The 12466-nt window shown below is 40.9% G+C and overlaps 1 protein-coding gene across 5 annotated transcripts in view; it reads right to left on the bottom strand.

The window, feature by feature from the left end:
- Positions 1 to 12466, bottom strand: part of sox6 (SRY-box transcription factor 6) — a 124843-nt gene that overhangs the window by 110427 nt on the left and 1950 nt on the right. The window lies entirely within an intron of this gene.

The following is a 12466-nucleotide window of genomic DNA, read 5'->3' as shown; positions in this document are numbered from 1 at the left end:
GAGTTATCCGGTGTTGGAAACAGGTCAGTCTCATGCAAACAGCAGTTTCATTTACTGGCACAGCATTAACTGTCAGTGCCTTCCTAACCAATCTTTTATCCCCTTTTCATCTTTGTTTCTGTGACTGAACTCATCCTAACACTGAGCCACCACAGACGAGACACTCACAAAAACGTCTTGCACCAGTGTGTCAGGAATGTCTATCGGAGTGACACTTTGGTGAAACTATCTCTGACGAGGGTACAATTGGGATTAGGATTTCTGGCTAAAGCACAAAGATGAAGCAAACGGGAAAGAAAATCCACCCAGGAGCACTTTGTTTGATGAAGATACAACACTTGGACTGACCAAAGCTTTCATGTGCTACTCTACCAACATACTTTTATTTTCTCGATAAGTGAAACAAGAAGGGAATAAGAATATTTGAGTACCAGTGCTCCTAACAGGCTGCTACCAATTCTCTTTGATTCCCTTACTAATTCTTGAGTCCAAAGCCTGTGGACAGACAACATAGGAAACGCCTTGTCTTTTTGCACACCAATGAGGCCTCTTCTCCTGACTTCCAAGTTAGACACGGATATTTTATTTAGCCTCTGTCTCTTTTATTATCTGTTTGTGTGTGTGGGTTGGGGGGGCTGCAGGAGTATAACACGTCTCTCCCTCTCACGCAGGTAATGTGTTTATTTTCCTGAGCCCATCTTCTAGTTTACTGTGTGTCAGTGTTTCTCCCCTCTTATCGCCTGGCCCTCGCGGGGCACTTTAGCCCCTCAAATCCTGTTCACCACATACTGGTTTTTGAATCTGTGAAATGAATGCTGGAGAAGTGTGGCCACAATGTCCGCCTGTGTTGCCACTGGACTAAAATGGGCTTGGCATTTTTTTTTTTTTTTTTGTCCAGGGAGATGCATAATGGAAGTTTTTAACACCTCAAAAGAGGCTGGGCCTTTGTGAAGGCACACTACAGAAAGCTGCCAGTCTCCAGAGGAGGCAGACACACTGAGTGGTGCCGGACAAAGAGCTCAACGAGCAGAATCAGCAGGGGCATCAATCTGTACGCAGCCGCCCACATGCACATACATACATACAGTATATTTCTTGTAAATGCACCTAAATGCATAGAGGTGATCTACTAGCAAAAGCAAGATAATAAAACAAAAACAAATACAGTGAGTGGTTAATGCATTTGTTTACTTTGATTTAAGTTACGGTGGGAAGTAAATTATATTCATTACATTAGAACACAATGTTGGTAAATGTAAATAACATATACTAGCCTGTGCTCTAAAAGGGGAATGTAAAAAAACATTTAGACTTAGACTTAGACTTAGACTCAAGCCATATTATATGAAAATGAAAACTGTCAGTCTGACCTAGTGCATGCCATTATCAGAGTCCATGCTTAAAAATCATGCTAGTCAGTAAATTGCCTAGTTTTGGTCAGAGACTCAAGAGGGGTTGGGAAGATTAGTGAAGTGAGGCTCAAATTTTGCTGGCATAGGTACTTTAAGAGACGATATACAAAATGACCCCCAGTTATTATGTCAGGAAAAGCAGAACATGGTCACATTTAAGCAAACACACTTAATTGCCATTTCAGAAAATGGATGGATGGGTATATTCTATCACTGCCCAAGTACAATAATGGGTATATTCTATAGCTGCCTAAGTACAATAATGTCTTATGCTGTTTACATGTCCACAATAAAGATCTACAAATTGTTTCCGTGCACAAATGAGTTGCTACTTTCATCCGAAGCAACCAAATCAATCTGCAATTGTCTCAACGCTCAAAGTGGTTGCCAGTGACAAGGCCGAAACCACAAGCATCTGTATTCAAATGATCCCCCAGTTCAGACACAGCTTAGTGTGGATCTTTTCCAACACTGCACTGAAAATCAATCACATGGTGAATTAAACCAGAAAGGAAACAAGTGATCCATAAATGATCAGGTTACAACAAGGCAATGGTGTCTGAAAATTATGCATTTTTTTCCTCCCCAGAAGAAACATTGAGCACAATTTGGGAGTGACATAGTTTTCCACCAATGACTTTTATTACTGTGCAAAAGTGTCCTAGGTTGACCAATAGTCATTTTCCAACTGAGGGCTTAGGTGGAAAACATTTGTGGTCAAGTAGGTGACATCACTCCATTGCATGTTGTTGTGCAGCATCTCTTAAGGAATTTGTTTGGATGGAATGAATGACATACAGTAAAAAAGAAGCAATCGTCAAGGAAATTTAAGAATAGTAGCCACAGTGTAAAAGGGATCATGACGGAATTATTTCACTGTGGCTCCACTTGCTCCACAGCCATTTTTACAATTAACACTATAACCTCCTATTTCTTCTTATTTACAAGTGCACAGGTCATTTCTCCTCTTTTTAAATGCCACAATAAATGGCAGCGTTTGAAAATGCAAATGAGTGCATTTAGGGGGAGTTTGAGAATATTTCCACCTTCGTAATCTTCTAAAGAGGGAAATGATTTAGAAGGAGGACACAAATCTCCAGCGACATGGCAGGAACTGTAGGGCACTTTGGTCTCCCCATTCTCCCTTTCTCGTCTCACTCATGTCTCCCTCCGCCCCTTCTCCGCATCGCTCCCTCCTAATTCACCTCTCCCCCTTGTTGCCCCTGGGGTGGCAGGGCCAGGAGTGAGGGACGAGGGGGCTGCGAGCACAACTCGGGTCGGCTGCTCCCTTCAGAGAAAACAAATGTAGTGTTTGAGCCACTGATCACTTGCTTAATTGACTTTAACACTCTTTTTCTGGATGAAAAAAGAGCCTTTGAAATAAAAGGTCAAATTACCTCTAGAGTCACGCAATAAATAAGTCAAACAAGGTAAGAGGTTGCTGCCAGCAAATGTTAAAGGGAAATTTAATTAGAGGGGGAAAAACAGAAGGCTCCATATTGGATCCTCAACTATGGGCCGTTCCATATTAGAGGCTTAACAATTATTCAGCAAAGAAAGCAAATACATCCAAGATCATTATTTTGAATTTAAAACAGAACAAAATATATAGTCATAATCATTGTTCCCTATTAATCTGCACCCTCTAGTGCTCTAAATTTTCTCCCATTCTATGAGGCCCATTGTCCATTGATTCCAGCACAAGGAAAGGAAACGGGCATAAAGCAAATCTTCAGTCTGGACTGAAACGGAACAAGGGAAGGCGGCAGACAACGCCGCTCTACACCCAAAGAGCTACAATGCGGCCTTTGTGACATAATGCGCTTCGTACAGCAGATTGGGGAAAATAATCCCAAATTTACTGCTTCACGTTGTCCAGCAATAACAACTGACATCACAGCGTGTGCCATGTATGCCATATTTCAGCGTACATGTTGGATTTAGAGGAGATCGGGGGGGGCTTATAAAAGCATTGCCAAGCAGTTATTACAGTCCCATCATGTCCTGTGTGCCTATTACAACATGGGACAAGAAAGTGTAAAACTCTGCAGACTGACAGCAGGAGGGAATCTGTACAACCTCACAGCACACTTTTAATTAAGCTCGAGACAAAGATGTAGCTTGTATTACGCTGTCAAACACTCAGCGCTGAAATTCTGGCGTACACACTTGGATTTATTTGCTCCCGTGTTGCAGAGCTCCCAGATCCAAAAGAGTGAGCAGAGTGCGGTGCGGAGCAGCAGGACACAGAGGTTCTTCTAAGTGGCTAACCCAACGGCAGTAACATGAGGTTGGTGTTAACAGTGCTGAAAGCATGACAGGTGGGTCACATGAAAGATCAAGTCCAGTTCATTTCACTTGTTCAACACATGCTTCTCATTATTCGATATGACAAATTGACGTCGCGCCGATCCAAAGTGACAAACTGCAAACTAGTCTTAACATACGTACACATTGAGCGCTATGATCGGAGCATGAACGTGGAAAGTGCTGATGACACAAAACACAAAAGGAAAAATACTTCAACAAATTGTCATTAAATGATTTAGCATTTCTACCCTTACTCGTTCTATTTCTACGGAAACAAAACATTTTCCACAGCTGCTTCTTTTCAATTCCTAAATGGTCTTACGATATTTTTCCAACCATGAGGACTCTGCTTGTGTATGTGAACATACACAGTACGATATTGTATGTGCTTGTGTGTGCCCACTCTACATCACACGGAATGTGTTTTTTTTTTAAGTTGGTCGCTATGGCCAATTGGTAAAATGTTGAAAATGGAAAAAATATTAAACCCCCACACTCCACCCTCTTATTTTTTTTTTTTTTTTGAATAGCCAAGAGATAAGCACCTTTTAGCAAAGCAGCCAGTGGAGTTTAATCTTATTATGAATACCTCTCAGAGCGCAGAGGCATGTACTGCTGAAATCAAAAGGAGTAATAGGCAGGTAAGCCAGTGTCATTTTAAAGAGGAAGTCACTTGTGAAATTGTCAAATCTCACAATATTCTCCCCTCGGCACACTCCCACAAAAGATTTCTAATGGCACATCTCTGGGGAGGAAAAAAAAGTTACCGGTTTATTGTGTGAGACAGAAAATCTGCAGATAATCTCACCATTGTTGGGTCTAATATAAATTAGATCAAATATATTTTTCTTTAAATGACAGATAAATCACAAGAGGGGATTTTTCCATTCCAAATTCCTGTGCTGTTCTGGAATTTCTTTCTAAATCCATTATTATGAACGGCAGAGCTAACATTCAGTTGCTTTTCAGTATATCACTTTTTTTTCATATTTTTGGTTTGGTTTTTTTATGGACATGGTCAAAAAGAGCACCCTATGACGCACTTTGACATCATTGTAGACATTTCTTTCTAACAGGGACCTAAATGATCTGAGAAAAGTTTATATATATTTTTTATGATCAAACAGTATAGATGTAAACAGTTCTGCTAAGACTGAGGAGGGTGGACACTAGTGTCTCCCAAGCCACAAAACCTAGCCAGACTAATTCCATCTTCTGAATATTCATCAATGTTGCCACATGATCTGCAGGTCATCTAATCACAGTCACTTTCCTCTTAATCACAGGGTTTTAATTAGGTCCTAATAAGCTTTTCCCCATTCTTTCTGAGTGCCTCTGTGTCACTCACACATCAGACCATGAAATAATATATTAAGGGGCTGTCAAACCCGAAAGGGGCGCTCCGCTTGCAGCAGTCATACTGGTGGCAAACCTTCTTACGCTAATTGAAATTATCGAAAGCTTAGCTCGGGCTCAGTATGGCAGGCAAAGGCCAGTGCCAGCATTGAGGCTTTACTGGTTTTCTCTGATGTCGGGTAATTGTTTAAACCTGATTTGGTGCAAGGCCTCGTGAAGCCGATCCTGCCAAGATTGGGGGGGAAAAAAAAAATCCTCGCTAGCACTTTTTCCTCCGCTGTTTCCTCTATTCTAATTCAGGCCTCAAGTGAAGCCTCAAGGATCCATGTTCATCTTGGACAAGCAGTGTTGGAGATGATGATCACTGGCCGCAAGTTGATAATGATGACTGTTTAATTAGAAGCCTTTCTTTGGCCTGACCATAACCCAAACTCCTCCACCCTGCAGATGGTAACCAATAAATTTAGCTTTTTCTGAGGATGAGGAGGAACATTGTACCTCCCCGGTCTATCCTCAGCACCACCCCTAACCGACAACATAAAGCTTTGCTCCCTGTTGACACACAACCACAACCAACTCTGTGTTGGAAGAGTCCAAGCGTGCTCCTTATCCTCTCCGTTCGTATACATTCTCTTGGAAGTGATTCCACATTTCCGAGGCCAACTTTGGCTGGCGTACAACATTTGATATTCTCTCATTATCTTTACCTCAACCGAAGATGGTAACTCTCCCCATGTTTCAAACGGTAGCAAGAATGATGCACAAACTACCTTATCCCAATGACATTTGTGTTAAACAAATACATTTAAACATATACATTTAGCTTCAGTTTTACATTGATACATTGCTGGCTAATGTATAGTTATGGCTGTGCATGCACTGCTGTTTAGACAATGCACAGCGTGAAGGCAAGCCAACTGCTGCGGTCATAGCAAGTACATCATGGTTTAAATTTGTAAAACACTCGGTTAAAAAAAAGTCCACTTTGAATAATTGCAAATATTTTGTGTGTAAATCCAGTCTTTTTTTTTTTTTTTTTAAACATCCCACGCTGCTGTTACACTGACTTCAGCAAATGATTTTTGAGAAAATGCGATTTAGCATTGCTGCTCATGTCGGACAGCCCCCACCCAGCTAAGACCCCCGCCGTTTATCTGCCAATCATCCTCTTTCTACAAGCTTACCCTCTGATTGTGTGTGTATGCGTGCCTGGGTGTGTGTGTGTGCGTGTGTGTTCCCTTTGTGGGCTGGTGTCGTGTGCCAGAGTGGCTATCCCCTCAGATTGTCAAAGAGGCTCATGGGAAATTTACAGCACGGGCCAAACCACAAGCTTTCTCTATCATTTCAGCAGATTTCTCTTTTTTTAGTCCCATTCAAGAAAGTGATTATAGCAGAACTTACTTTCTTGGCTTTATTCTTCAGGCTCTCTGGGTTTTCCTCACCACAGCTGCACTTTGCTTAGAAACGTGCAGCAATCCAATATTTTCTTAAGTTCATTGTTCGGCAGGGTATTTATTGGCATTACTTGTTACAGTCGCTTTCGAAGCAGATCAATGTTCACTCACATTATTTTTTACACGTAATGCTTTCATGCTTTCTCACCAAATAAGTTGTGAGTGTCCCATATGCACATGGAAAGTCACGGCATCACATCACTGTCGAATCAGGTGACAACCATACATAATGAGAGAGTAAAAGTGTGCTATTTAGAACACAAGGCTGTTGTTTAGCTTAAAGTACGTTTCTCCGAATACTGAGCCCTTCAGCTACAGACAGAAGAAAAAGCTCACGTTGTGTGTGGCATGATTCGACGTTTCTAACGCGACTGTAACTGATGTACTGTACATCTACAGAATTTGACCTTTGACTCGTGATCCACAGCAGCAGGCAAACAACTGTTTGGATCAAACACAAAACAGTGGAACAAGACTTACCGTCATGTGTTTCTTTTTACATAAAAACATCGTGGGAATCCAACTATTCTTGAGTTATGTAAATAGAAGGAAAACAATACTACAATGAATGACTCAGATAAAATGATTAAGTCATAACTTACTGTTTGGTAAGATTAAATTGTGAGTTTATAAACTTGCTCTCAAGGGTCTGAGGTCACTTCAATTCTTGGGCCATCATTTCATCATCATTGCCTTCAATTATTTAATCAAAGCCAGAGAGTACATTTTCTCAGATTAAGGGCATATCCATGTAAAGTTTCCAAGTCGGTGTTAAAACAAATTAATCAGAAACAAAACACCTCGGCAACAGGAGACACTGTGGTTAACTTCATCAGAAGTTGAGCCATAAGACGCTTTCCACCTCCTCCCTCTTTGTCACATTGATTTATATTTGGCATCAGCGTGTTCCATTGGAATAACAATCACAAATTCGATTTCTAGCCCAATATGTCCTGTCTTTTCCATAACTTCCCCCGCTCAAGATGTCACATGAGCTGCTTCACAATGAGTTTTTGAGGAGTATTTGTTTCCATCAAAAAAAATAAAAAAATAAAAAATAAAGGCAGCAACCCCACCACCCAACATTGTGCACATTGCGATGTCAAGCTAAATGCAAAAATATTCACGTGCCAATAAAAATGGCTTCCAGCATCTTTATGGTTGTAATTGGGAGAGAAAAGGCCAGATTGGCAGGCCAAGTCACAAGCCTGGAACATATTTTACATCTCATGTCAGATCAAGCTGGCAGATATGCGGCAGTCTGTCAGCTTTCACCAACTACATCATTTCTAATCGTACAGACAGGGGAGACCTGTGTTAGGATGTGTACAATGATCGTCTCTTGCTTCTCGGGTACAAAAACATCTGAAGTCTAAATATGTCATCGTGAGTGAGAGAAATGCTGACCAACACAAAACAGAAAAACATTTGCCGGTCAAACACTATCTTTCAGGAGTCGAATATTACACAGCATATTTTACTGATAACATTTTATCATCATGCAAGGTAACCAGATGTGCATACTCGTACTTATACGTTGCTTTTGATAGCAAATATTACGTTCGTGTCCATCTCACACAGGTCACGAGTGCCGAGTCCTTCACCACTTTGTGCGAGCTTGTCTATGAGAACGCCTGATCCGAGGATAATGGGAGGCACGGTGACGGGTGTGGGTTGTGACGCCTTTTGTGCGAACTACAGCACAACAGCAAACACTACACTCAACTCTTTTGCCTTGGTCCCTCGTGGGACGCTAGCATGGGTTTGCAGAGGGTCGATGACATGGGCAGTATTGATCACTGCTTCTTTGTGGCGTAATCCTGCACTTCTGCTGCTTTTTAAAGACAATTCATTTGGATCAAGTTTAGTATGCATAAATGTTTTAGTCTTCTAGGCCAGACATATCACAAAATAAAAGCAAATAAAACATAAATTTGTATGAAAGGCAGTTTTTTGATCCACTGCTGTCGGAGCCGTTAATACTTTGAACTGCAGTCTTTTAGGTGTTCACTATAACAACTTTACAAAATTCTACCAAACAAGTGTAGCGTAAGCATAAATCAGATTGCAACGATAATACAAACACATTTGTGTGGCTCCCTCACTTCAACTTTTTATGTTTTATGAAACAATGATGTGTTAACATGGCCTGCACTATAAGCCCTCAATATACTAAGACGCTAAATACGTGCATACAGTACACTTAATAATAAGAATTATTTTTATCAAGCATTTCCACAAGTGCATTCCACTACATTATATTGTCAATTTGAATTTGATCAATTGCTCAGCACTATATTGTAAGAACACTCATGTACATTGTTCGCAAAGGTTAATGTCACCAAGCGTGTGTCTGTGGTTCAAATAATTACACAAAAGCTTTCAAATTGTTGCCAGAGGGGGAGAAGCGTAACTTGTTTTCTTTGGATTTCATCAGCAAAAGTCTGCACAATGAGCACCGACTGACATGAGAGTTTGTTTAAAATTCACTTTCAACCACCTGTACACTTTTCACACAACCTGACAGTTCTCAGCCTTGGTCTGCAAGCTGCATGTGTGTGTGTGTGTGTGTGTGTCGGTGCGTGTGTGTGTGTGTGCGTGTGTGTGTGCGTGTGCGTGTGTGTGTGTGTATTGTTCACGTTGCAGGGACATAAGTGTTTACACAGCCATTGCGGCGACTCACCTCCCTTCTGGGGACAAAATTACAACGTCAGTATGTCAATATTTTGCGACATTTTAAGGCCAGGGAAGTAGTTTAAGGTTAACGCTGGCTTAGAGTAAGTGTCCGAGAAATTATTCTAAATAGTGTGTGTGTGTGTGCGTGTGTGTGTGTATGAAGGCACTCCAAAATCCAACACATTTTAATTACTGCCGGGTTGCTCCGTGTTCCTCTTTGATGTGGCAATCAAGGCGAGCATCCTCACAGAGCCACTGTACGAGCGCTCATCTGATCCAGAAAAAAAAACAATCACCCCGACTAATTCTTGCACCCGATTACCGGCCAAGACCTGTGTCAAAGCCACCAAAGCCTGTCCAATTAACTCTACATATTAATGTGTGGTGTAAAATGAAAAATATATTTTTTAAAAATCTGAAAAATCAACAGAGGCTGGACTGTTGCATTTTGAAGTCAACATTAATTATGCGCAACTATGCTATGGACTCAAGGAAAATGGCCAATTATTTTTTAGAAAAACATTGGTTGGGAGAATGAATGATACACACCAAAATGGGCCACTTAAGTTACTCTTGCAATTAGACAGTTTCTGTGAAAATGCACACAATCAGATGTTTCTTTTTCCATCTTTAATCCTTGAATGTCAGCAATTCGGTGTTATTCACTTCCCAAAGTGTGGTGGGTGTATCCCGAGTGCTACGTGGGCTCCCTCAAGTGGTACACAGAAATACTGCTTGAGTGCTGTTCGATTGTATTTAACTTTTACTTCAAAACACGTATTTCATCCTCAGGCACCAATTGTTTTTCAATGTCTGTCGCGTTCTTGATCACTACTTGGGCCTACTATACTACAGTCATTTACCGTTAGCGATATGGTGTGCTTTTTTAGGTGGTACTTGGTGTACAAAGTTTGATAACCACTGACGGAGGAGGCCCAGACCCTCATTGCTCTTATTCATTTGCACACATATCACTGTGGCTTTCCGCCTCTTTAAGCACACAAGCACAATAGTGTGAAGAAATACGCAAACGAACATAATCCCGTATGAGAGCATCATGACTGTACTAGCTTGTCAGTAACTTCTCGTCGGAATGGACAGATTATACATTTGACGCCCGCCTATTCCTGTCACCTTAGATCCTTGCGGAAATAAAGTGCCTGCAAATTGGTTAACACTTAAGACAGATGTCACAACATGTGTCGCCACATTTATTATCTGCTGGCCTTCTGCTCTAACTTTACCAGGCCTTCTGTTGTTTACCTCTCGCCATCTTGTTTACCCTACGCTCTTGTACCACAAAGAACAGAAGAAGCCCCTCCAGCCCTTCATCCGAAGACACGCGCACACTCACACACACATACACACACATACACGCCTGCTGTAGCCACACGTCCTGTCACTTGGATGCCACTTTGAATGATTGTTAAATCTCACAAGCAAATCGAAACCTTGGTTTATTAGACTAATAGTCCCTTTGAATGATGGAAGCCTAAACATTTACAACAATGCACAAATAATTTTCCTAGTAATAATTCTCACTGTGCCGTAATGTCATTTAAAGGTGACTTGTGCATAACGACTGTTTCAAGTTGGCGACTGCAACGTTTAAATTGAATGGTTTAAAAAAATTTAACAGCCGTGAAATTCAACAACACACACAGCCTCAACTGTTTTAGTGTGCAAATTATTTGATGCATCACAGAGAGAGGAGCAGAACCAAAAGCCGTATGTACTTATTCAGAGAGATGTCTACAAGCAATATGATGAAATGCACTTTTCCTCCTCCTCACAGCTATACTTTTTCTTCAAAAAGCTCCTGCTAAGTGAATCAAACTTGTAGATCTTCAAGAAAATGTAGTTTGTGGCACTTAGACTAAACAACTTTGGACTGAGATAGAACAATAATGGTTTTAATAGCAATATATGATGGTTCAAGGGCGAAGGTTTCTCTTGCAAAAGCATACATTGGACTTGGACAGAGTGCGTAATATGTTTAGACAAGTGAGCCAGGTGCCCTTCATGCTCGTCAGTACTAAAAAAAAAATTCTGACTATATCTCCATTTTAGAGGCTGAGTTCAAGAGCTGCTTGGAGTCTCAACACACACAACAACCAATTTGAAATTACAAACGTGATCGCCGCAAAGGCAAATGAATTTAGTCTGGCGTTCATCAATAAAACGAGCGAATATACCGCAAATTAAACGCACGTTTGAAATGAGCACACAGCAAAAAAAGAACACGCAGAAAGCGAGGAAGCATCCCAGATAAAGAAAATGTGCGCGAAGTTGGTGCGCTCTGCGTGCACTCCTCATGAGCCTGCTCTGCCATCACAACAATGTGCTGAATGGGCAGTCTAATTATACATGTGCCATTTAGACGCGTGCATTTGGTGTCCACGACCACCTTACCTTATGTGGAAACTTCACGGCTGTGCACCACAAAGTGTTGTCAAACAAATAGCAATTGCATAAAGTTTGTGCGCAATTGAATTATTATTATTTATTTTTTTAACTTAAAGCCGGGGGGTGCTTTAAGGCGCCGGAGTAAATTTCTACCGAATTGCTCAAAAGCGAGCGAGTCGAAAAACGTTTTAATGTAAAACAATGGAAATGTCTAATTCAAGGTTATTTGTAATAGGTGGTTCTGTGTTTTGAAATAAATAGGATCACAAATTATTTTTGCTGCAATTACATTCCAAATGTTTAATTTAATCATGCGCAATTATAAGTCATCATAAAAAAAAAAAAAACAATATCTGCGTTTTTACAGCCCCAAAACGGACTTTAGTGCATACCGCAAATAAACATTTATTTTGACCTGACATGTAGTGATTAAATTTTGGGAAGCAGTCGTTCAAACTGTAAGAAAACATTTGGGGTTTTGTTTTGGTTAGTTTGAAGCTTATTTACACTTTTCCCAAAGTTCAGCATGCCGTCGCCAGATCGCCGAGTTTCCGTCTTTTGCTCTTAAATGGAGAAGCGTTGCATGTAGAATAACTGCGTCTTCTGTAAATGGGCAAGCACTGCGATTGTTCAATTTAATTTATGACTTGTGCATTCTTAACAGGTCAATTCCCCCGACCTCTGGGAAACTGAAGGGAGAGCGCGTTCATTCCCAGGCTAAACGCGGACGATGTCCGTCATTTAAGAAGAAGAAAATAGGATGGCTTAAAAAAAAAAAAAGAGTCTCGGGTTAAAGACAGTTGTGTACATAAGACACGATGAGATAGAATCGAACGGCGTGTGTGTACATAA

Source organism: Syngnathus scovelli, chromosome 4, assembly GCF_024217435.2.
Source record: "Syngnathus scovelli strain Florida chromosome 4, RoL_Ssco_1.2, whole genome shotgun sequence".
In the NCBI taxonomy this organism is placed as follows: domain Eukaryota; kingdom Metazoa; phylum Chordata; class Actinopteri; order Syngnathiformes; family Syngnathidae; genus Syngnathus; species Syngnathus scovelli.
The sequence above is the reverse complement of the archived record's forward strand: the minus strand, read 5'-3'. Positions and strand labels throughout refer to the sequence as shown.